Here is a 27568-nt window from a genome sequence, read left to right on the forward strand (position 1 = left end):
TGTAAACTACCAACTACCCTAACAACTTCCTCTACTTACAAAAAAATATCCACACAATCTTACCAACACAATCCCGAAATCGTGAGAACTACCACATCACATTAGCAGGAAACTCTCCTAGCCAATAATCTAAAATTAAATATAACAATAGTTACTAAAAATAGAGCAAACATTCCCCCAATAATTGATAAGCACGACAAAACGAATACTCTTCCAAACCAACTAACTGAAAACCATGCTACTAGCCTCAATACTGATCAATTGATAGAGAAAGATACACGCAATGCTTATAGTGAAAAAGTATATGCAAATCTACAAGTGCATTCTAGTATAGATATTAATAGCCCCAATACAAGAAATAGAAAGTTCACATCCCCCAACATCCTCGGATCACTTCACACAAACTATTGAAAATGCCCCAAACTATCAATTATCAATACCCTCAATCCTAACAACTTACATTACGGAGCCATCTTCACATGCCAAGACTGGCTAACAATTCCAATCCACCACCATTCCTACTGCCTATCCTCAAGCCACTGTATCTACTGTCTCACCCACAGTTCCAAATGTCTCCCCATTACGACCTTCCTCCACCACCTGTGCAGCCAACTTACATGTCCAACAACCCAATATTCCAGCACCTTACGAACCCCCTCATCCCTTAAGACTAAAATTATCCAAACATGAACCCCCACCTGATAGAAACCTTTCCCTACAATGTTCAAGCTTCTCCATCTTGACTTGGGAAGGGATGCTCGATCTTCCTCAGCCACATGACTCAACCACCCCATTACCCAATATAATATCATAAAGGCTAACCAACAACCTCATAAGGCTAGCTTCACTCCAACTAGAGTTAACACAGGAGCTGACAATATTGGAATTCTATCATATCTGTCATAACCCAAGCCTAGGGCCTAGACGTGACATGGCGAATGAGGAACCCGAAAGTACCTCAAACAAGCCTCTTAGCATTCTTTTAGCCTTTCATAGGTAATGATGATAAATAAACAAGCGAAAATCATAATAGTAAATCTTTAACTTACATATGTCCAACAATACCTGTAACTTTTAGATTTAACGGGGCTAAGACAAGTCCCTAACTCACCCTCAATCATAATAAAAGAAATGCCATAGTAAAATATCTCAACATATCATAAGCTAGAAAGATAAAGGAGTATTGTTCCCGGAATATGAGAACTCACCAAAAGTAGTCTTCAACGGAATCTCAACTAGCCACGTGGAGGAGAACGAGGAAGAGCAATAGTCCCTACATGGTGATATCATGTAGGCAAAAGAGTATGCGTTAGTACTTTTAATGTACTAAGTATGTAAGGATGCATGAACATTGAGGAAACATTAAAACATTTATGTAATATGGAACATAATGTAATGCATGCATAATAAGTCATATAGATATCCTCTAAAATATTCATTTTGTGGGAAAATAACCATAACCGACATTTAAGACCATGCAAGTTATTACATGAAATCCAACATAACCCCCTATGTTGGCCGGGGAGACTACTTGTCAGGTAGAACTCCGTCAACTTCATTCATTTCTTTAACTTTAACTTTAAGGGCTTTCATGGATTCATTAGACTAAGCCTACAAGGGCTCCTATGTTGGCACATAGTTAATGAGACAAGGGGTTGCTACTAGGATTCCCTTATCGAATCCCACCTCAATGCCCCATTCGGTGCTAAGTCAATCCCATGGAATAGTTTAATACTTCAAAATAGTCATAGCATATAGCTTGAGAATTCAAACATCATATTCGGTAGAATATCTCATTAAAACATTTGGTAATTCAAATATGCAAGAATTGTCCTTATTGCATAAAGAATACATCATTCAAATCATTTCATCATTCTTTCATTTCATAAGACTTCCTTTTGATCATAGATATTGCTTTCATAAACATTCATTTGGAGTCAAAGTTTTCAAGTCAAACTTTATTGAAAACGTAGTAAAACTAGGTGGGTTCAAATCACTTCAACTTGCAAACATGTGTGTAAATAAATATACATAAATACTTTGAAATCCATTAATTAAAAATCATGCTTTAAACAACCCACCATGAATTTCAAGAATCTTTAAATAGATAAATAGAGGAACCATCAATTCATACATATAAAATTATGTTGCATCAAAATAGACGAATAATCATTAGTTTAATCATGATTCATACTATTAAGTAGAAATAAGAATTACCATAAGAAAATATTACTTGAAATCAAGAGACTTAATTGAAAGAGTTTTTGGACTACATGGGTGGAAGAACCCATGGATAAACACCCACATAACTTAGAGTAAAGTTTAAAGAAAATAAAAATAATTTATCATATAATTAAAATACTTTAGGCATGAGAGTGAAAGAAAAACTCTCATTGAAGCCTTACATACCTGGAATCCGAAGCTTTAGTCGGAATCGAAAGACTTAATGAACACTCGTGAGTCCTAGCTTTTCTCTTCGTCGGAATGTTTTGTGTACTATCCGGAGTATATGAATCACCGGAATAGTATTTCTTCACTACTAAGAACTAAACCTATATTTGAGAATGAGTAAAGAAGTGTATAGAGAGAAGAGTTGCTTGAGAAAGCTTGATGAATAAAATGAGGAAATAAGCTGGGTATTTATAGGAGTAGAAGAGGGACCTAACAATAAATAAAATAATTACAAAGGATGATTTTGAAAATTCAATTGAGGATTTTGATGTTATGGATGATGTCAAAGGGTTCTAGATCTTTTCATGGTAGGTGAGATGAGTTATTTTTAACAGAATACTCTTTTTCGGAGATACGTTTGAATAAGATAAATTCCTTATTAGGATTTTATGTCTTCATAAGAATTGTAAATATGGAAGTCTAGTTTCATTTCGTTCAAGAATCAACTAATTTGGAGCATCTTACAGTGAGATATGATTTTTCTTCTATAAATACTCTATTCCGTCACAGCATCCTGTCTTACAATAATTAATTTATTTAACCTCTGAAACTTAAAATATAATCTTCACAAAAGTTGTAGGTAATGATATTGTAGTTACGCAGAAATTTGAATCACCTAATTTGGACCATCATACAAAAAGTTATGCCCAAAATACAGAAATTGCATCATTTTCATCGAGAATTGGAACATCATATACCACGTTTTTAGGGGATGTTACAACATCCTTCATTACCCATCACCTTTAACCAACCTGAACAGGAAACACCTCTCACTTATACACCAACTGAACAGCTTTGTGAACTACTCCTTGCACCAAATGCTCAAAATACAGAACCCATACCAGCAGAACGAGGAGAGTATGGACAATGAGGAAGACGATCATATGGAGGATCAAGTAGTTCCGGAGATACAAGCAACAACAGAGCACTTATTCCCTATATACCATCAACAATCAGAGACACTAAGAGAAGGGGCTCCAAACATCCTCGGACCTCTAACTCAAACACTCTACTTGAGGAACCCGCTGACCCTAGACATGCTACTAAACATCGAAAGGAGGTTCCTAATCAAAGTTCCACGGGGAGTGTCAAAAATAGATATAAATATGTGCCACTCATCCTCATAGATGCCGTACAAATATATTACACTAATGATCCCAACAATGATGGAAAAGCAGGCGATGGGAGCAGGGAATGCAATCAACTTACGACCAACTGTGAACCTGGACATGAATCTAGCACCAAGAGGTCATGTCACCACACAAGAGAAACTTTTAATGAAGATCCTACTATGGAATTATAGGGGTGAATAGAATGGAAACTTCATGAATAATATGCATACTCTTAGACACGGATGGAGGACCACAACAATTTACTTCATGCTATGGATTTTACTGATGTTATTCAGGTCCCAGCTATTGGCTACTCTGGATGAATCGCATTTTTGTGGAGGATCTCGGAACTCACTGTTGAACCATATGTGCTAACCGGCCAAAAAATTCATGCCACTGTTCAGGTAAGCTCAAATTCTCCCAAATGGTTTTTCTCCATTATTTATGCTAAAAATACTTATACACTAAGGAATACTCTCTCGAATAGCCTAAGGAATGTGTCGAACAATATTAATGGTCCTTGGCTTATTTGTGGGGATTTTAATGAAGTTACAAATGCTTCGGAATAATTAGAAGGACGACCTATTAGCAATAATAAATGTTCTTCCTTTTTGAATTGCCGAGCTGATATGAATATGATTGACCTCGGATTCACTGGTCAAAAATACACTTGGACTAATAAATATAAAAATAACAATTCTCTTATCATGGAACGACTTGATAAATTTCTTAGTAACCATGCTTGGCTAACCCTTTTTCCAGACTCTAGTGTCCATCATAACATAATCTGAACACTGTCCATTTCTATTAAATTGCCTTACAAGAACTGCTAGATCAAACAATGTTTTTTGATTTGAAACTATGTGGCTACGTCACCCTGACTTCCCTACATTATTAAGGGAAATATGGAAAAATAATAACAATTATAGTGACGCTCTAGAAAGTTTCCTCCACACTGTTAAGCAATGGAATAGAACTACTTTTGGTAACATTTTTAAGCAAAAGGAGCACATCCTTAAATGACTAGGAGGTCTTCAAAAAATAAATGGAACCCAAAAGACAACTTTCCATCTAAACCTAGAAAATAAGCTAGTTTGCGATTTTAATGAAATTCTTAAAAGGGAGGAAGAATTCAGGAAGCTAAAATCCAGAATGCAGTGGTTAAATGAGGGAAACGCTAATACAATATTTTTTCATGCCTCCACCACTAATAGAAGATGTAGAAATAGAATTTTAGGTATAAATGATTTGGTAGGCAATTGGACCTTTGACTAAAATTCTATTAATGAAATTATTACCAAATATTTCCAACACATTTACTCAATGGACTTAAATAAAAGTGATTATCACATTCCTCCTATACATCTAAACGCCTTATCACCAGAGATTAAGGATGGCATAGGCAGACCTCTTGAAAAAGAAGATATTAAACATGTTATTTTCTCCTTCAAGCCTTTGAAATCTCCGAGCCCAGATGGATTGCATCCTATTTGTTTCCAAAAATATTGGAATGATACTGAAGAATCTGTATCCAAATTATGTATGGAAGCCTATAGGTCTAACTCCATTCCTCTGAAAATAAACAAAACATATATTTGTCTTATTCCTAAGATTATAAATCCTGAACAAATTAGTCACTACAGACCCATTAGTCTTTATAACACCATTATCAAAATCATTGTTAACAGAATTCGTCCCCACCTCAATAAAATCATAAGCCCTAACCAATGTAGTTTCAATCTTGGAAGAAGACCAGTGGATAATGCTATCATTGTCCAAGAAGCCAAACACTCCTTTCAAAAGACAAAGCGCAAATTTGGCAAAATGCTTCTAAAAATAGACCTAGAAAAGGATTTTGATAGATTAGAATGGTCTTTCATACGACATTCCCTTCAAATTCTAAATTTCCCTAACTACTTAATAAATCTTACCATGTACTGCATAACTTCTTCTTCCATCTCTATAATAATTAATGGGAAACCTACCAATTATTTCCTCCCCAGCAGAGGCATTAGACAGGGCAATCCACTATCTCCTTATATTTTTATAATTTGGATGGAATCTCTCTCGCGGCTCATTAATTATGCGATTCAAGAAAGACATTGGCGAACTATTAAAATAGGCAGAATAGGTACTCCTATCTCGCACGTTCTATTTGCTAATGGCATCATTCTTATGGTAAAAGCAGACATTACTAATATCAATACAATCATTAACATCTTTAACACTCTTGCTCGACAATCAGGGCAAAACATAAATTTCAATAAATCCTCGGTTATTTTTTCTCCAAATGTCATCCTTGAGGATAAGAATATCCTCTCCACATCTATGAACATTAGGATAAAAAATAAAATAGGAAAATACCATGGTCTCCCAATTGAAAACCATCACCCTAAGAGTGCAGACTACCAATACATTAACGATCACATGAATAAAAAATTGAGTGGTTGAAAAACACGCTTACTGTCCTTAGCAAGGCGCACAACTCTTATTAAGTCAGTTCTTGCCACTATTTCTTCCTACACAATGCAATGTAATGTACTTCCTAAATCTATTATAAACCATATTGACCGTATTCAAAGAAATTTTCTCTGGGCTCCACAACGGATAAAAGAAAACTTCATTTAGCAAATTGGAACCTCGCTACTACCCCTACTAATTTAGGAGGGATAGGCATACTAAAAGTAAGCGGAATAAATAGTGCTATTTTAGTAAGTTTAAATTGGCGGCTTACTAAAAACACTGATCAGTTATGAGCGAAAATCCTTCTAGCAAAATATTCTAATAGAAGCCATAGACACAACTTTAAATACTACTCGTACGATTTCTACATTTGGAAAAGCCTGGTAAAAACTCACCCACTCTTCCTTAAGGTTATCTCTTGTAATATCAAAAATGGGAATACTAACAACCTATGGGAGGACAAATAGATCGAATCAACATATTTCCTAAGACAAATAATCCATGGACCTCTGAACAAGTTGGAACCTCTGATGTTTGTAAACCAGTTTGGACAAATAATGCTTGGAATTTCACCAACTTATCTTTTGATATCCCTAGTAACATCAAATCCTTAATACTAAAAACTTAAACTCAAGCATCCCACCATCAGGAAGATATGTTTTTTTGGAACCAAAGTGTAGATGGTCGTTTCAACACTAAAAGTACTTTTGAGATGTATCTCTCTACTATAGAACCTCTCACTTCTAATTCCAACTGCAATTGGGTGTGGGAAATACAATCCATCAACAAAATCAATTTTTTTTATGTGGATCCTCATCTCTAATAAACTCCATACTTCAGCAGAACTGTACAGAAGAAATATTATGACTTTCAGGGAATGTTCGTCATGCCCAAAACCAGAGGAAACCACTGATTATGTTTTTCTCCAATGCCCAAATGCCAAGCTCACCTGGGACGCATTTCATATCACCCCAGAACAAGACCTCTTCAGTAGAGTGCAACAGCTATGCACCTCTTCTGCAAACACGATCATTGACAATCGTCATGTGGTCCCCAATGTCGTTTTAATCCCAATCATTCTTTGGAATATTTGGAAAAGTAGAAATCATAATCTCTTCAAAAATATCAAAATCGGTAATAAAAAAACCCACACTTCATACTATATCCTTTCAAGCTATGGAATTTTTACATTTATCTCAAAACATTCCAAAATAAATTCCGCGACACAAAATGCTAGTCCATTGGTACCTGCCACCAGCTGGAAAACTTAAGCTAAATGTCGATGGTTCTTTTGACCTACATTCGACCAGTGGAAGGACAAGAGGAGTTATACGAAATCACTTAGGATCATGGATTGTTGGGTTTACATCCAAAGTTAAAGCCAAAGATGCCCAGAACGCTGAAATTCTAGCTCTGCTACATGGCCTGATGCTAGCAAAAAGATATAATCTTAAACAATTACTTGTGGAAACAGATTGTCAGGTATTACTAAACTCCTTTTTACAGTAATAACCTCATCTACTCACATATTTATGTTGATTGCAGGGCCTTACTCAGACACTTGGACGAAGCGCTACTACAGCACATTCCGAGGGAGGCTAATCTAGTAGCTGATACTTTAGCTAAATATGAAAGGAAGACTAAGGATTCACATGTTATTACTAACCAAATATATATTTTTGAAGCATCTTCTTCATTTGTAGCAAATGTGTTGGATAGAGATATAAAGGGAACTACCCAAATACTTCTCTCTTGTACTAAATGCACTAGATAGAGATGCGAATGGAACTACCCAAACTAATCTCATTCCACTTTTATATGGTTGAACCTTCTATTATCTAAATAACACTCCTTCCATTTCGTTAGAAAAAAAAAAGCTACAGAAAAGATATCATATAAAGGACAAGGGGTAACTAATAAAGCAAACTTTATCTAAGTAATTTTATTAATTATAAGCTTTGAGATCTTTCATAATCAAGGTCGTGAACTGCCATCTCAACTAACACACAACTTTGATGACTAATCTAACTTGTTGATTGATCATTCTTGATGAGTCATTAACCAATGAAAAAAATATAAATATTGCCCTAAATATTCTTTTATCTTTTATTGTTATATTAATCAAGTCCTTTTGGTTACTTGTCTCTTTCAACTAATGATGACTATAATCAAAACTTAATTAGTTATTTAATTGTGAATTAAATATTTTCGTAATGGGACAATAAGGAGATTATCAGATCCTTATCCTAAAATACTGGCCATCACAGTTGTCGGTTTACCTAAAATGTTAGAAAAACTGTAAAGAATCTCTATTTTCTGTCATAAGAGTTTACTACAATAGTAATCCTTGCCCACGAAGAGATCCTCTTCCTTTTTTCTTTGGGCAAAAAAGATTAAATTTGATCTTATCTTTGTTCTGAAAGGGAATAAAAAGCTCAAAAATTTTCAAATTTTTATCACTCCTCCATTCACTTTTACTTGTCGGACATGACACATCCGTTAAAAGAACAATAATTGATATGACTATTTTATCATATTATTTTTATTAATTGATATTTAGTATTAGATTTTAAAAAAAATAATTTTAAAAATAAGTAATTAACACTAAGTGTAAAACATGAAAAAGATAATTATTTTTTCTTATATTAAAATTGATAAATAAAAATAAAAATTTATTTTTAAAATAGTGGACGGGTAAAAATATATATGAGGAGTAATGAAGTTACCACGGTGGAGGATTAAAATAAAATAAGGGTGACTTAAAGTGTCAAAAGGAAATTTAAAGACAAATTAAAATGATTGTGTATGTGTTTAGCCAATGATAAGGATATATAAAAGACATTAATTGATTGTGTAAACATTAAATGCTGATAAATTTTCTTAGAAAATTATCCCCTTTTCAGAATTACTATGTCCCTTGATTGTTTTCCCCCAAATGTGATTTCTTTAAACTTTTTTCTCTCCTAAAAATAGATTTGAAATTTCGTCAAGAAAAGCATAATTAAACGCAGTTGTGAAGTGTGCGTATTAATTTAGACAATTTCAAAAGAAGCTTGAAATTTGAAAAAGAAAAAGAAGTTTGAAAATTTTAAAGTATATATTTAAGAACTATGTATGATTTTAATCTATTAAGCTTGTGTTTGAGCCTGCAGTAGAAAATTATGACTATATGCATATATGATTTGTGGTTATGATTATGAATTGAAATTTCAAATCATGATTTTATTTTTTTAAATGTAAAAGTTGATCCATTAGTTTACATTTAGTAAAGGAAAGACCCATATTTTAAATTTTGCCAATTTTTTTTTATGCTCGACATGAAGAGATTGTTCGTACAATGTGAATAGATTATATTAAAGAATAACTATTTATTTCTATTATTGATCAGTGAATTTTTATAAAATTTTATATATTTGAAAGTTTGTAATGATAAATATTTTTTTACAAAAAAATATGGAGATATGTGATTTAATTATCAATGCGGCGCTTTAGGAAATTTCGATATCTTGTTTATGAATTATGATTTGCTCATTTTTATAAGATTCTGCAAGAATTGGGAAAATTTTAATAGTTTTCACAACTTGTGAGATTTCATGTAATAGACATTAAAATTTTGTAAAACTCTACAAAATATTTCAGTTAAGATTTCTTGGATGATACTCTATTCTAAACCCTAAATCACGCCTATATAAAGGGTACAGTATTCCCTTAAAGAAGTATCTAAAAAATTCCACAAATTCATGGAATATTCATAAAGAGATTAAAATATGTCAAACTCTTCTTGATAATCAAATCCTTGAAGAAGATCCACAAATTATTTCATGTAGATCCAGTTCAAATCATCCTATCTAGTTCGAGAAATACGCCACTAACAACCCTCGAATCACGGTGGAGATCAAATTCAAATCATCATAATTCAAGAAATACGCCATTAACGATCCTCAAATTACGAGAAACCTAGAGAGAATAATCAAGGGAACAAACAGATTTTACCCACAATGTTCATCAATAAAATTTTGTTTCTTCATATTTTATTTGTGATTACAATTTATTTTCTATCAATTGAAATTTTATTACAAACACATGTGTCCAAAGAAAACTTTAACTCCATGCTCAATTAATTTCATATCATTATGATCATATCGTAGGTCCAAATGGGTCCTGAATGTGATAAAATGACACTAACTTTTTTAAGAAAAGATGCACAACTATGCATAATAATCTCATCAAATCTCCATATATCATTTGAGTTAGATTTTTTTTATCTGGTGTTTGATATTTATATTGGAGTCCGATTAATTTGAATTGACATCACATAGAAACTCATTCGGAGAAAAGTACTCCTACCAAAAAATTTTATAATCAAGACTCGAATCCTAAACTTCTAATTAAGAAATGAGCACCTCATCCGATTGCCCCACATTGGAATTTGAGTTAGATTTCACTCATACAGTAATTTGTTGGTACATGACTCTCTTTCTTTCTAATGGTTTTTTTAACTCCTAATACGGATTATTCATACCTTCGTGAGAAGTTTGCGGAAAGCAAAAAGATAATATTGTCAAGTGATCTTTAAATTTGTGTAATAAATTAATTTTCTTAAAGGATGTGTTACGCTCTAATAATTCATTTATTTTAATTTTCATTAATAGTCTGTTTGACCAAATTTCTAAATAAAATTATTTCAAAAAATATTGTTTAAAGAAAAAAGCTTGTTAAAAAACATTTTTGGTGAGAAACAATTTTTTTTACAGTAAATTTTAAAAATATATTTAAACAATAATAATTGTTTGACCAAACTTTTTAAAGTGTTTATAAATGTATTTTTTCTCAAAAATTACTTTTGAATAAAAACTACTACCTTTTTAGCTTACAAAAAATAAATTTTGTTATTTCCCAAAAAACATTTATGCTCCCAAAAATTTTGCTGAACACTTTTTTAAAAAAAATTAAACGCTGTTGACCTTCTAAACCTTGGCCAAATAGATTACTAAGTTATTAATTAGTATCCTGTTATGAGTGCAGTATAAGATTCTCATAAGTTCGTGCTTCTTGCTTATGTTCTCAGTAATAAATAATGTTTTATTATAAAAAAAGAAGAAAGAATTGCGTATACGGCTGAAAAAAATAATATAGTTTAAGATTGGTGAAAGAATACTTGAATATTCCTTAGCAGCCCTAAATAATTGTCATCGGTTTCCTATACTTTATAGCTGAAAACTTTCAAGCTTTAGACCTTAAATGGAATTATTGCCACACTAGAAAAGGGACCACACCTAACACTCACTTATTCAAGTAAAATAAATAAAGCAGGATCATCTACTTCATAATTGTTACAACTAATATGCATGATGCATCAGCCTCCTTAAGCACAATAATCAATACATCCAAGCTAATTTTTTTTTGTTATTATTATTATTTCTCTAATATTTTCTCCGAGTTAGGATTTCAAGGAAATTTTTTTCTATAAAAAAAAAAATTCTAAGAAAATAAGTGTATGTTTTACTTTTTTTAAATGTTTCAGTACATAAGTAATAAAATATTATTTTTGAAATATTTGTATATAATTTAAAATAAATACTATAGGAGGTAGGTGTAGGTGTAGGTGTTAGAGATGTATGGTGGTGGGGATGAGGGCTACGAGGGGAAGGTAGAGGTGAAGATGAGGTGCTTAAAAAACACAGTTAAAATTGAATGTTACTTATAAAATTTGTTTTTTTTAAATTTTACTAGGAAAATCATTTTTTCTCATTTCTTAAAAAATTATTTTCTTAAAACTTATTTTCTTACAACATATTTTCTAAATTTTTTGACGAACTAAACATCAAAAAAAAGAAAAAATATGTTTTAAAAATATTTTCTACAACAAAAACAATACACCCGAAATCATCTTGTTGTTTTCTTCCACTCATCATCAAATTATGCTATGAATGTCATCTTTGTAATATAAAAATGAAATGTGAGAATCTATTAAGAAACGATAAAAATAACTAAAAATATTCATTGTTGCACTAATTAATGGAAAGGGGAAGGAGAACCCCAATTGTATGTTGTTGAAAGTTCTAAAATATTAAAGTTGATCTTTCTCTTCAAAAACACGATACAAGGAAAAAAAAAACCTTCAAATGATTTCTTAGTCTTTGGTTGCTTTGTTAATTAAAAACTAACAATACAAGATACCATTTCCTAGAACCCTCCTTTAATTTGATATATCATAGGTGGCAACCCAAAGATCAAGCTTATACATAAATTGTGAAGAAATAGGATTTATGACTTGATAAGGAAATTAAAAAAGAAAAAGAAAAAAAAGAGAGTATCAAATTGAAAATGGAAGCCAAGTGTCAGACTTGCCTAAGAGTTGCATAATATTATTCAAAACTCATCCTTCTCCTGCTTTTATTGCTCCTTCTTCATTCATTTCCATGCAACAACTTCCACTTTTTTGAACTTCAAAACCTTCCATAGACTTAGTTCCTTCTTAAAATTAAATCACCAAAAATAGAACATATAGCACAACCAAAATATAAAGAAGAAGCAGAGGCAAGACTTTTGGAGCAAAATAGAGGAATATTTATAAGATAATGGATTACTTAGTTTGCCTAGGTGGGATAGACGATGGTCCAAGAAATTTTTTTTTGTAACAATTAGGCCCCACTTTCACATGTTTTATGTAAAATAAATAGTAACAATTTGGGTCCACTTTCACATGTTTTATGTATTTTTCTTCTTTCTTTTTCTTTTCTATGCCAAGTGCATATCTTATGTTAGCTAAGTTGCATACTTAAAGCAAAGTGGGAGTCTTAGGAAACACAATGTAATTATGGGTGCCAAGAACAAAGAAAAAGAATAAAAAGGCGTAATAAACATGAGAAAAAGGTTTAAAGTTACGTATGATCATTTTGAAAGGAAGATTTACACAATCAACTATGTCATTGGCTCAATTTCCTAAATTGTAATGACACACAATAATTCTTTAATTGAGCGAACCAAGAACCAAATAAAGACCTTCTTTTTCATGGCCATCTTTCTTCGAGAAACTTAGAATCCTCTTTGAAATTGGTGTACCTCCTTCTACAATAGTGATCTATCCCGTCAATCCCACCCGCGAGCTATCCATTCTAACCTGTCTTTGCCTAGCAAGATACGTCTAGTTCTCCCTCCGCTTGTCTATCTCAGTAGAAAATTGAAACAATCTCCGATTTCAAACAAAGAGCTGAGGCGAGAGCTATACCTTCTAGATGGCCTTTAGCAAGATGCTCAACCGATAGTCCAAAGGTTCTAGACCCAGACGGTTATAACGAGACTAATAAGTAGAAAGTACATGCCCCTTGTATTTTACTCAAGCCCTAGAAACGTCTAAAGCCTATGCTTTTGCTTTGGAGTTCATGTCGGAGGGAGGTTCCTTGTTCATTTGTTTGCAAAACTATAGGAGAAGGATATCCCATTTTATGAAGAAAATTCAACTGGAGATGGGTATTCAAATGTAATGAAAAGGAAAGAGAAGATCTTTGGATATTTTTTCTAGGGGAGGACTTTCTTGATCACCTCATTCGGGTTAAGATGTGTCTAAAGTCTCTCCAATGACTTGTTTAATTCTTTTGAGTTCGTCACCTTTTTTGCGACTGCTAAAGATATTTGGTTTGACGAATGTAATCCCAAGATCTTTCTGGATACTATCTCTGTATCTGTCTATCGGCCTATGAATATGGTTTTGATCCTTCCAGTGATGCCAGAAGTCATTTTGATATAAGATTTTATCTCCACTTTGGAATTATACAACCATCGAACCTTCTTTATCATGATTTAACCTATACCTCAGACCTAAGATCGATCACCTGAGCTGCTCATAACAACGTATCAAAAAGAAGAATGCGAGAAGTTCATATTCTCCAAATTCTACTATAAACTAGATCTTGAGGATGAAAAAAAGCATAATCTACTTCATTCGTGCTCCCGTATTTCCCTCTTCCATCTTCGGTGGATGCGCCCCTTCACTTAAAGGTGGCCAATCGATTCGAATCAGTCAGTCGAACAAATAAAGACTATAGTTCGCGATCAACGCGTTCACTTCTATAGCGATTTAGGTCAAGTCTACATCTTTGCACCCTTTAATTACTTCAAGGGATGGTGCAGTGGAGAGACGGAGAGTGGAGGTTATTCCCATCATTAAAGTCAGGGTGTGAGGCAGGGTATTTAAAGCAAAAAAACAAAGCAAGTTCCAGGGATATGGGCATAGAGGGGTTTCTCGATAGTTCCAAACTAGTGATCTAAGCTTCTCCAGTAAAGAATCAAGGAGATCATCCTTGATATAACTGACAGCATAGATTTCAATGCAAACGGTGGAGGTATCACTCAAAATGAATTCTAGTGTAACACGAAAGAGGAATTTGTCATTCTAGTTAGGATTTTTTCCACCATAATGATTGATTCTGCTTACGCGGACCAAGTCCCCTCTGAATCGTAGCGTAAGGTAGACATAAATAATCGGTTAAAATAGTCTAATGAGAAAGAATTTGTTCACGTTCGTAGTTTCAATAAGTTTCTTTCTTGTAATAAAACCTAAAATCTCACTCCCTCGCTTTCTCCTTCTAATAGACTAGCTTGCGCATCTTCTCTTTGGCACTCATCCTTGGCTTGAGGAGTGCTTTCTCTCTTCTGTGTCAGCGAAGGAAGGATGCTTCTAAGTTGACCACCCTACCTACTAATGGACTATGAGGGGGGGGGGGAGGGAAAAGGAAAACGGGAACCATCAAAAACCCGAACCACTTGATGGACTCCCTTCATAGTCCATTCATTAAGGTTGGGGATGGATGGAACCAATCAGAAGTGCAAATCACGTAAGCGTAGCCGGGAAACGGACCGCAGTGACGAAGTTAAGCCGTTGCGCACTAGTAGTTACTCTTCAGAGATATGGAACTCCAAGCCGATCAACAGGCCCATGGACTTCTTGCTTCATCAGATGCTTTCCTGAATAACTATTCTTTTGTTAACTAATTTTTGTATCGAATTCCATTCACCCCTATGGTTAGGAATTTATGACTGGCTCTATCTATAAAGATTTCCACAAAGAAGTATCAGGGTATGATGCTTGTGCAGGTGAAGTGAAGCTTATGTTGATTGATTCCAGATAGGTCTCTCAAGCCTTCTTTCTCTCTCTCATCTATTTTACATAGATGATTGATCACGAGCATAAAACTTCCTAGGGATTCAAAAAGAAATTTGACTTTTTCCTAATGCCAAGAAGCGTAGGGAATCCAAATCCAAATATGTAGAATCTATTGGGAAATTTCCATCCGCACCTGAATTGGTTAAATCTAGTATAGTGGGTCTTATTTCGATGTGGGAAAAATCTTTTTAAAAGGTATCTCGGCGAAACATTTTCCAAGGAATGGGGTTGGGGTGCATAATAACCTTTTTTAGGATGCCAGAGAACAATTCCTAGGTCAATTAAGGAGAAAATAATTCATCCAAACACATCTTCAACAATCGAAAGAAAAGTCTATATAAGAAATCATATAAACAATGACATTTAAAATCTGAAACAACAGGGAAAAAATCCAAATATATCATCACAAAAATTGATAATACTAGTCATGAACATATAAGAATAGGATAATACAAGAATATTAGTAAAAGAAATAATAATACAGAAATAAAAGATCCTAATAGAAAAGTGAAGAGCATTAGATAAAAATAACTAATTCCAATAAACTTGTGCTATTGAATAAGAGAAAATACATCAAATTCACCATGAACTCGGCAGAAAAATTTTATTTAGCATTTTAAATATACAGGCATTGATTTTACCCCCCCCTCCAATCTTATTTAAAGTGAATTTAAATGCACTCAAACAGGTGACGTGATAAATTATAAAAAGCAAGTAAAAAATAAAAAAATAAAGAGAAAAAATAACTGAGCCCCCTTTTTCTTCTTTTCAGCCAATAAGGGATGACCCCTTGTTCTTCCTTACACCCCACCACCCCTTCTCCTTCTTCAGACCCACATCTTCTTTCTCCTTCTTCAAAACCCTTCACCCCCACCCTCTTTTTCCGTTTTTGAACTCCGCCGCCCTCAACTACCATATTCCTCACCCCTTTATTTTTATTTGAATACTATCACCTTCTTTATTTTTTCCAAAACATCACCATCGTCAGAACTATTGAACAAGCTAAAATCTAACTGGGAAAAACTAATACGACTATTGATTTTGGATGTCAACGCTTACACTTTTTTTAAGATTACTAATTATGGCAGTGTTAATTTATTGATTGAGATGAACTTGAATTTTTTTTAATTAAAAATTTACAATATCTTCATCTCAAATTAAATTTTCAATTGTTATTTTTATTTATTTCTATAATGTGTCTTAAGATTTGAATATTTTTTTTGTGAGAATGATTTTGAGAATTTTGGATCAATCTTTCAATGGAGTTTGATTTTTTTTTTGATATTTTTAAAAATAATTTTGGATTAATCCTCATTTTTTACTATTTTATTTTCTTTATAAAATTGTGAATAAATAAAAAACAAAAAAATGAATTATAAAATTCAAAATTCAAATACATATTACATGGATATGCACATGTCAATGACGTGGTTCTGACATGTCGATGACATGATGCGTGTGAAATGCACTTGTCATTGTGAGACTGGTATTATGATCTTAGGATGATATTAAATTCATTTGAAATGAAATTTGGGGTAAATAAATGTCCGTATAGTTAAAGTGCTAAAGTAAGTTTTGCTATCAAATTCAGGAGGGATTTGATAAGTTTATTCATTAAATAAACAAGAATCAAGGATATATGCACAACATGGTACACATTAACTTAACAGTACAACTTTCAAAAGGGCTCAAAATCTCTTTACCAATTTCAAGGACGAATCCATATCCTCATATGCATATCACAACTATATCATCAATGATCATATGAACTCAGAAGTTGTAACGACCTATCCCCGTCATTATAGATAGGCCAATGGAGAAAGATTTTGGGTCAGAAAACTTCAGGTAGTAAATTCAAAAAAATTTAGCCTAGCCCAGACTTAGACGAATTCTGAGTCATGTGAAGTCTAGGGTGACCTTGTGAATGGCGGGGGATCGAATCTCTAATTTAATTGGGTAATCTAATAGGCAGATTGATATAGAGCATTTACGGCTTCGCAGAATCACATTCGGGCGAGTAAAATCCCAGAATTGGACTTGGCGTGAAAGGTATCTTTTAATAAGTCTTTGGAAGGGGGTGTGTTGTGAAATAGGGGCTTTGAGAATAAACTCTGAGCTCACTTTTTTCGCATATACCGCTAGAGAAGGATTATTTCTGCTAGAGCAGAACAGTCGCGACTTAAGTCAGAAAAATCCTAGAAATGGTTTATTTCTGCAAAAATAGTTCCTAGAATAATAGGAGGTGACCTAGGGAAATTTTCATCAATTTTCCATGAATTTTTACGCTTAAGGTAAGGATTTTACTTCATAAACTTATCCTTCGATTTTTAATTCTTATAAACTAGGATGTGTGATCATTGTGGGAGGGTTTTAATGTGAGGGTAAGGGTGGGAAATAGCCCTAGAGTGGGATTAGGATCACGAGTTTGGCCTAGGATGAGAATTATGTTATTTTTCATGATAGTTAGGCCATTTTGTTGATCCTATATATGTATTTACTGTTTTTAGACCAAAAAGAAGCAGAACGAACCTGAAAAGGGAAAGCTCCTACATTTTAAGGTTGTTGAAGCTCGAATTCGAGGTAGGCGATGGTTTTGTTTTCCGCAAGTATTTCATATACTTGTTAAATTACTTTATGATAGACATATGTGTATGTGAATAGGAAAACATGCTAGATTTTTTGCGAAATGAATGCTTGTTGGCCATCTTTGTGATGAATCTGTTCTTGGTGAAAACATATTGACTATGGTTGTGAAATTGTGATCGTTTGTATGTTTGGATTGGGTATCATATTCCGATAAATAATTGTATCGGGTATCACATTCTGACATATATTTAGATCGGGTATCACGTACTGATATAAATCTTGGACTGGGTATCACATTTTGACACAAGTTAAGTGTTGCAGATTCCCTGAGTGGACCCTTATTTATAGTTGTATGATATTGAGGTTATCAACTATGATCTTGTTGAGTACTGCTGAAGTGATATGAGTTAGCTATTCTGTATATATATATATATATATATATATATATATATATATATATATATATATATATATTTATTGTGTTGAGTTTACTAGTCTATGATCCACTTACTGGCTAATCGCGTGATCCTACTAGTACACTGTTGATTTTGTGTACTAATACTATAATTGCTCTGTCTTTCTTGAGTACATGACATATTCAGTCGGCTGCGGAGAGACCTCGCATAGTGGAGTAGTTATTTTCGAGTTCATGGGTGAGCTATTTCTTTCAAGTTGCCGTGGACTCTCCTTTGTTCTAGTCCTTTTTTCGAGGACTAAGATTTCAAACACTATTTTAAATTTTATAACTATGTGTTGGGGTTGTTCTCCTATTCTAGACTTGTTAGTTTTAGAGTTTTGGTACAATTACTTTCAGTCCTAGGAAGTTTTCCGCATGTTAAGTCAATGACTATATTATTTTTTGAGTTTATGGGAACTCAATAGTACCTATTGATTTAAACCTGCTTTCGTATCTTTAAAGCTATTTACATCTTGCAATTGTTGTTAGTTGGGATGTAAGAATGGTTCTCCCACCACAGGATTAGAGTTGGTGCCAGTCATGATGGGTAGGGGTCATGACAGATGTCCCATATTAATCATCACAATCAGATTATCAATAGTCACCATACATGTATCAAATATGACTCTCAATAATCCCCGGCTATCTTTGTATCTCAAACTCACATATTTCTCAAAACCCATATCACATTTTCACACTCAAATCATACCACAAAACGGGCGAAAAATGATAAAATAGAATAATGCATGATGAGTAAATTCAATATATGAAAATGAATTTGTATACAGATCTATGATGTTTGTTTTAACAAGTTAATAAGTGTAATGACTTGTTTGGTTGTTTTGAATTTTAGAAATTCTTTCTCATATTGAGACCTTTTATATGTTTATTTGAGATTCTATGACTAGTGGGTAGGGGTGAAACGAATCCCAAGGGGCTTGGGTGTGCTTCAGAATACTTAAATTAAAACTAGTGATTTGAAATTGACCAAAGTGAAAAAAATGATTAGACGGGTTCGAATTCACGATTTGAGAGCTATTATTATAGGTCCATATGATTGTTTTTAACTTATATGTATATTTGGATTGCAACTTGAGAGGATTTGGGCGACATGCTAGAGATATATTAGTTGAGCCAAAGGTTGCTCAGGAGGATGGGATGATTCTCGAAGTTAAGGTTGGGCCAACTTAGGCCCCAACATGATTCATAACTACTCTCATGTTTTAGGACACCTTGGTTTGGATGTTGGGCTTTATGAAGAGTATGGCTCAAATTGGTATCATTACTATCATACCAAATAGTTCTCAAATTAGGGTAAAAGTTTAGATCCCCGACCAACAGTTTGCTGTAGGTTTCTAGAATCAAAGATTAGTTAGTCGCAGTTACAAATCCCCAACCTTTGGTTGTGCCACTACCTGGCATTACTCCACCCTTAGTGATTCATCTATTATGATCATGAACTAGCATAAAAGGTTTGAGCAATTTAAAAAGATGGACTCCACAGTTTGATAGGGATCCTAACTTTGATGGACATAAGTTTCTAGTCATTTGTCGCGCTAGGTTGCACAACTTAAAATTAGTGGTCTCCAATAGAGTTGAGTTCACAACTTTTTAATTGATTACACCAACTAGCTAGTGGAGGGTAACTTTTGTTTAGGGTACTTGGACTCAACTCCCATAGTTGTTTCTAGAGAATTTCATCCCACCAAGTGAAATAAAGGGGACAGGAGAACTCATAGGTCTATTGAACTCAATTGAACACACTGTCCAAGTTAAACTCAACCAAAATTCATGCACAAGTTCATATGGTCAAACCTCGAATTAAACTACATATTCAATTGTTTATAGCCTACGAGTCCAAACCTATAAGTAGATTTTCAGTTTGAGTTCATTCACTAGCTCGTATCATCAATTATCAATTATAGGGTTCAAATCAAAACTCCCCAAATTTAATCAGCGCATTGGCGCCGGGATAGCGTTGAAGAATTCAGCCTACTCTTTCCTTTTTGTTATCACTACTTGTTGTGATCACGTGGTTACCAGGTGTTATCAAATCTATTTTATGAAAATATATAGAATAACAACTTTGGAGAACTTGGTAAGAAATAGCAAAATTTAAAGAATTTTTCAATTCCATAAACCTAAAACCAGTAAAGAAAATTGACCTTGAAACAAATCGACAATAGTGTAGAAAATATTTTTCTCAAAGAAGAAAGTCAAGCCCACTAAATACACAGTGTATCCTTAAAGAAATTATTCCCCTCAAGTACCTAAGGTTAATGTAATATATCATACAAAATATATAGAATAATTTTTCACCATGTATCGGTACCTAAAACCACTAGAATTTGTTTGTGCAAAAGAAAAAGAAGTTCAGAAAATTCGTTGTTAGAAATGAGAGAAAATTCCTTTATTTATAAACTATAAAGGGTAGTATGAACAAGTACTTATTGTGCCTTATTAGAAAGGTAACAAACCATTAAAAAAGTCATAACTTTTCAAGAAAAGTCACAACCCTTCAGAAAGTCACAACTTTTTAGATAAATCACAACCATTCGAAAAAGTCATAATCCTTCATTTTTCATTCACATGTTTTAAAAATCTAACATAACCCCCCCATGAATGGTGAATGATACTAAAAAATAAAAATGGACAAGTGTGTAATTTACAAGCAAGAATTAGTTGCATCTCAATAAGTAAGTTTTTCTTTGAACTTTTCATAGTGAACATGTGTCGAATATACTCGGTCAATCGGTAGATTTGATATATTTAAACCGTCGAGATTTGGTGAATAACTAGACTACCACATATCACACAATCAATTCTTTTCCATCTATGATTCTTACGACTGTGTTCTTTTCAGCCATTAACACCTCCTGGTTCCATGAGTTCATAGAGATTGGGCTTTTACTATCATTATCTTTGAAGCGACTTGCACTTCACACTTACATAGGTAATTTCTAATTGTGTTATCGTGTAGATACACTATTTGATCAAATTTGGCAAACTTAGAAACTATTATAACCCAAACTACCCCCCAAGTCGCGACACGGTGCTTAGAGTCACAAGTGACCCCAAGCTAACCACATGGCATGACATGATACTAAAAGACACAAATCAACAATTATAAATAACTAAAATGCGAAAGATAAGAGAAATAGTCTAAAATACTCGAATCATCAAATACACAACATTTGAGTAACACATAAGCGGAATCTAACTGACTGTCTGAAAAGCCTCTACTAAAATATGAGTTGCTAGGAAAAATTCTTAGCTAACTCCAAATGTATGAAACTAAAAGTAAGATACTGAAATAAAATGAAAAGATCATCCTCGAAACATGAGGACTCTTCAACATTGCTAGATCCAGAATGGGATATTGAGCGTCAGAACCTATATTATAACATAATATATATATATAATATGTGATCAATGCTCTGAATATACTGAATTTGAGAAATATGTATAACGAACAAGATATATAAATACACTAAATCTGTAAAATATGTTGATGCAATGAGCAAGTAATTACATGAAAACTGAATAAGCTAAACGAAAATAACTGAATAATTGATCATGCAATAAAGAAAAAGAATGCCTATGGTAGATACTAAAACCGATATAAATCATGTGAGCTATTATATGGAGTTCAGTGTACTACCTCGATGCTGAAAAAGGGTGTCCAATACTTGCCAAGGTAAGGGACCTGAGCTGAGCTAAGATGGATCCACTAAGCTACTGTCTATCTGAGACAATCCTATGATGACACATAATTTTAGAATTAGGGATTGCTATTAAAAGTCCATGGACGCTGATCGGAATCCTTCATCCCCAAATCCACTTGGTGTTAAGTATAACTTCCACGGAATACATGCAATAACGGAAGACAATTATAATCTGATAAAATTGAATCATACTAATAACCTGATAAATTATTGAAATATACTTTATAATGATAATATACTTTATAAATCATGATAACTGATAATATATTGAAAGATACTTTATCTGAAATTATTTAAACTTTATCTGAAATCATTTAAATCATAAAAATCTAATAATCTGAGATGTGCTTCTGAAATTACATGATTCTAAGTCATGAAAATACTCATATGCTTATGGTTTTATGAAATTACCATGATATCACGAGATTGTAATTGAATCATGAATTAAAGGTTAATCTTGAAGAGAACTAAATTACAATAAGAACCTATACAATTCATGGATAACTCTAAATTTGGAGAATTTTTAAATTTGAAGAATTAGAATTTTCTTTGGATTTAATGGGGAAAGGGATACCCATTGATGAAATCCCACATACCTGGACTGAAGAACCATAACTTGAATTCCTTCAATGGAAACTTGAAGCTTGGAACCCTAACTCTTGCTTGAGAGAAGGTTTGAGAGAGAACAAATCTAATTTGAGAGGTTATGAGGGAATGAGATGGTTTAGGATAATAAGACTCACTTAATCCTACTTCGAATACTTCAAAATGACGTACGGTATGGATTATAAGATTGAAAAAAATTTGTAACACCCTCGATTAAAAACTGTCAAAAGGCTTCTACAGGCATCATCTACAAACCGTAGTTTCATTTACGGGCCATAGAACCTTGTCCATAGAAATTAAAGAAGATTTTTGAATTTATGAACTTCCAAACAATGATACCATTCTATGATTCGTAGTTTTTGGATTAAAACCATCCTATTAGCTCGTATAAATATATCATCCTGAAATACATAGACTCTCAAGATTGATCTACGAGGTCCTTTGTACGGATCATAGTTTAGAATATGACTCTTAGAAAGTGCTCAGGAAGATCAGAAAATTTTGAGTTTTGAGGTTTGATTTACGATTCCCAACTACGACCCATAGAACCATTCACAATCTGTAAAACCTTCTCATCCTATTCAATCAAAAATTTATATATCTGAAGTTGATCTATAAATCTTGTCTATGACCTATAAAAGGATTTATGAATCGTAAACCTGGCTTGTAGATCTCACACTTAAATTCCTACTTTAGAAGTCCCATCTACGGATCAGTTCTATGAGTCGTACTTCCATTTACGATTCATAAACATTATCCATAAATCTCAAAAAATTACAAATTTCGAATATTCTGTGTTGTCCAGCCTAATATGTACTTGGGGACATCTTATGTGTTGCAGAGACCATTAAAATACTTTAAGATTTATTAACTCGTTAAAAAGTCTTAATGTTTTATCCTTGTTCCTAAACATTGTCTATGAGAATGGATTGAGTTATTTGCAATGTTAGCGTTACGCACAACTTTGTTTGATCTTCTTGTACCTAGCTTTTGGAATCTCTAGTCTGGAAGGTAGAGTTATCGCCATGATGACTTATCCTAAGTCTTAAACCCATTTCCTTATATAATCTTTCAACTAGATCTTTAGCTAGGCCTTTTCTAAGTGGATTTGACACATTATCTCTAGCATTTACATAGTTAATAGTGATAATTTCACAAGAGAGTTGTTGTCTTTCAATATTATATTTTCATTGTATGTGACAAGAGTTTTCATTGTACATAAAGCTCCCTGCCTTACCTATTACTTATTGACTATCATAATGTATGATTATAGGTCCCACAAGTTTGGGCCAAAATGAAATGTCTTCTAAATTTTTTTGGAGCCATTCAACTTCTTCACAGGTCTTATCTAAAGCAATAAATTCAGATTTCATTGTAAAGTGAGCGATACATGTCTGTTTGGATAGTTTTCAAGAGAATGTTCCTTCACCAAGGGTAAATACATACCCACTTGTGGAGTTTACTTTATTTGAACATGTAGTCCAATTTGTACCATTATATCCCTCAATCATAGCAGGATATTTGTTATAATGCAAAATATAATTTTGTGTATGTTTTAGATACCCCAAAACTCATTTCATTATAATCTAGTGAGTTTGATTGTGATTACTTATGAATTGACCCAATTTGCTAATAGCACATGCTAAATTTGGTCGCGTATAATTTATAATATACATAAAGCTTCTCAACACTCTTACATAGTCAAATTGTGAATCACTTTCACCTTCTTTCTTTTGAAATGAAAATAGTACATCAATATGAGTCTTGGCAATATTGAAATTAAAATAGTTGAACTTGTCAAGTACTCTTTCAATATAATAAGATTGTGATGATGGACCTTGTGTAGTTTTATGAATTTTGAATTCTAAGATCAAATCAACAACTCCTAAGTCCTTCATATCAAATTTGCTTGACAACATGTACTTAGTAGTGTTTATATCGTCAATATATTTACTCATTATCCACATGTCATCAACATATAAATAAACAATGACTTTATGAATCAGAGTATTTTTAATGTATACACATTTATCACACTCGTTGATCTTAAATTCTTTTGCCAATATTTCTTGGTCAATTTTAGCATGCCAGTATTTGGTGCTTGTTTTAGACCATAAAGTGACTTAACAAGTTTTCACACTTTTCTCTCTTTACTAGGAACTATAAATCCTTCAGTTGTTCCATGTAATTTTTACCTACAATTCTCAATTTAATAAGGCTGTCTTAACGTTCATTTTATCGATTTTAAGACCATGTATAGCCGCTAGTGCCATTTACACCTAAATAGATGTTATTATTGTTACTGGCGAGTATTTGTCAAAGTAATCAAGACCTTTATTTTGTCTATAACCTTTGACCACAAGTCTAGCCTTATATTTGTCAATAGTGCCATCAACTTTCATTTTTCTTTTAAAAATTTATTTTGATCCTAAAGATTTATTTTCAAAAGGAAGATCAACCAATTTTTATGTATGTTTATTCAAAATTGGTTCAATTTCACTATTGACTGCTTCTTTTCTAAATGCCGACTTAGAAAGAAATTACCGCTTTAAATGTTTGAGGCTCATTTTTAAGAAAAAATGCTACAAAATCTGGTCCAAAAAAGTAGATGTCCTTTGACAGTTGCTATGCCCCGTATCCTCTTTACTTGATGTACTTTCCTTTAGTTCTTCCCGCAGTCGTTTAGATCTTTCACTTGACAACTCATATTCAATTATATATGGATAAACGTGTTTAAAGAATTCAGCACCATCTGACTAAATTATCATATTCACATGAATATCAAAATTGTTGGATTTGTGAACTAAAAATCCACTGGCCTTGCTATTTGTAGTATATTTAATGAATAATCAATCCACAATTTTTGGTTTAATTTTTACCCTTTTGGGTAAATAAACTTGCACCTTTTCTAAGCACCCCCATACTTTAAAATATTTTAAATTGGATTTTTTTTCTTTTCATAAATCATATGGACTAAATTGAGTTTTGTTGTGGGGAACCCTATTGAGTATTCGGTTAGCCGTAAGGATAGCTTCCCCCCACAAACTATATGATAAATCAAAACTTGCTAATAAAGTATTTATCATCTCCTTTAATATTTGGTTTTTCCTTTCTACAATTGTGGTGTGTAGGGGACAGTAGTTTGATGAATAATTTCAGATGCTAAACATATCTTTGCAAAAGGAGATTCACATTTTCCACTGCTATCACTTTTAATTATTTTTTTATTTAGTTGATTCTCCACATCATTCATGTATTACTTAAATGTGTCAATTATTTCATCCTTATTATTGAGAAAATACACATAACAATATTGAGTGGAATCATCAATTAAAATTATAAAATAGTTTTTTCACTGTGAGATAGTATTAACGCCTCACATATATCAATGTGAATTAATTCTAAAGAATTTGAATTTTTGTCAATAGACTTACAAGGTTGTTGAACAAACTTGGATTCACCACATATTTTGCATTTTAATTTATTACACTCAAACTTAAGCAATACTTCTAAGTTCATCAATTTTCGCAAGGTTTTTTAGTTGACATGTCCTAAACGAACATTCAATAAAGTATTTGACTCCAATAAGTATGTAGAAGCTGAACATTTCTTTCTTACTTATTACGACTTTGTCATTAACAAGTATACACTTAAAGTCAGTTTAGTAAGTAGTTCTGCTAAAATTATATTTTTTTTGTAATTGTAGGAACATGCAGACTTTATTGAGAGTTAGTACCTTGCCGAAAGTCATCCTCAGAAGTACCTATTGCTATCAAAGCACACGCAAGTGTATGTGGTCTCACAAGTAGTAAAGTAACTGTTTTCATACCCGGATTGTCGAACCCAAAGGACTTTAATGAGGTTCTTTCTAACTTCTCAAAGAACTAAATTACTCGCATGTGTTGTAAAGATTTGAGATTTTGTTACTTCTAATTTTAAATTAGTGTTAGTACTACTAAAAACGATCCAATGATTTCACTGAGATTTAATCGAATTAAAATGAATTCTAGGGCTATAGCAATTACAGATGTTAGGCATAATACTCTTTACTTTGGCATCTAATTGGTCATTTAATTACTGATTTATAGGCTTGATATTACAATCATGATCTTCCAACCTCTAATTACTTACCTTTGTTGACAACCTAACTACATCATTGAGGGGAAGTATACATGAACCCAAAAAATGCATTAATCCTATTATTCTGTATAATAACCACAGATAAGTTGTAGGTATGCGTCATGGGCATCCTATACACAAATCCTCCTTGTTAACCCTAGAGCAAACATATTCCCTACATTCCATATTCTATCTCCTATCCATCTTCCGAGTCCAATGTACACAACACATTCATCCCAATGTTAAATAGACATTAAAGGGCAGCCCGGTGCACTAAAGCTCCTGCTATGCGCAGGGTCGGGGGAAGGGCCCGACCACAAGGGTCTATTGTAGACATTAAAATGGTAAAATCAAGAATATAGGAGTAATCATACATAAAAATCCATTATTAATCAAAGAAAAGTAGCATTAAACCATAATCTTGTGGCTACAACCCTAGAATAGGGAAACTTAGCCACTCATAATTTGAATTACAATAAGCAAAACAATTAATGACATTCAAGAGTAGTTAAAATGAAATACAAAGAGAAAAGTAACCCTAGAGTAGTTCTTCCTTCATTTCCTGTTCGTAATCTCCTAATAAAAAAACCTAAATGTCTAATAAAAATTATAAGTGTGCTATTTATAGACTCGAAAAATGTAAAAAATCCATAGCTGCACTGAAGTCTGCGGTGCAGACTTGTTTTATCTCTTCATAGTTTTCCAATTTTAACTTCCTCGATGAAATTGTACTCATCATAAGCCAGGTCCGCAACGCAGACTTGGCGCGGACTCTTCTGTCTTGCGAGGTTTTCCATGAAAAATCCAAGCCTTCATTCCTGGAGCACAAGCGTGATGCATAGGTGTTCCCATTCAGTATATATTTTTCACTTTAGCTTTCCAA

The sequence above is a fragment of the Solanum dulcamara genome, chromosome 1 (assembly GCF_947179165.1).
Source record: "Solanum dulcamara chromosome 1, daSolDulc1.2, whole genome shotgun sequence".
Taxonomy (NCBI): domain Eukaryota; kingdom Viridiplantae; phylum Streptophyta; class Magnoliopsida; order Solanales; family Solanaceae; genus Solanum; species Solanum dulcamara.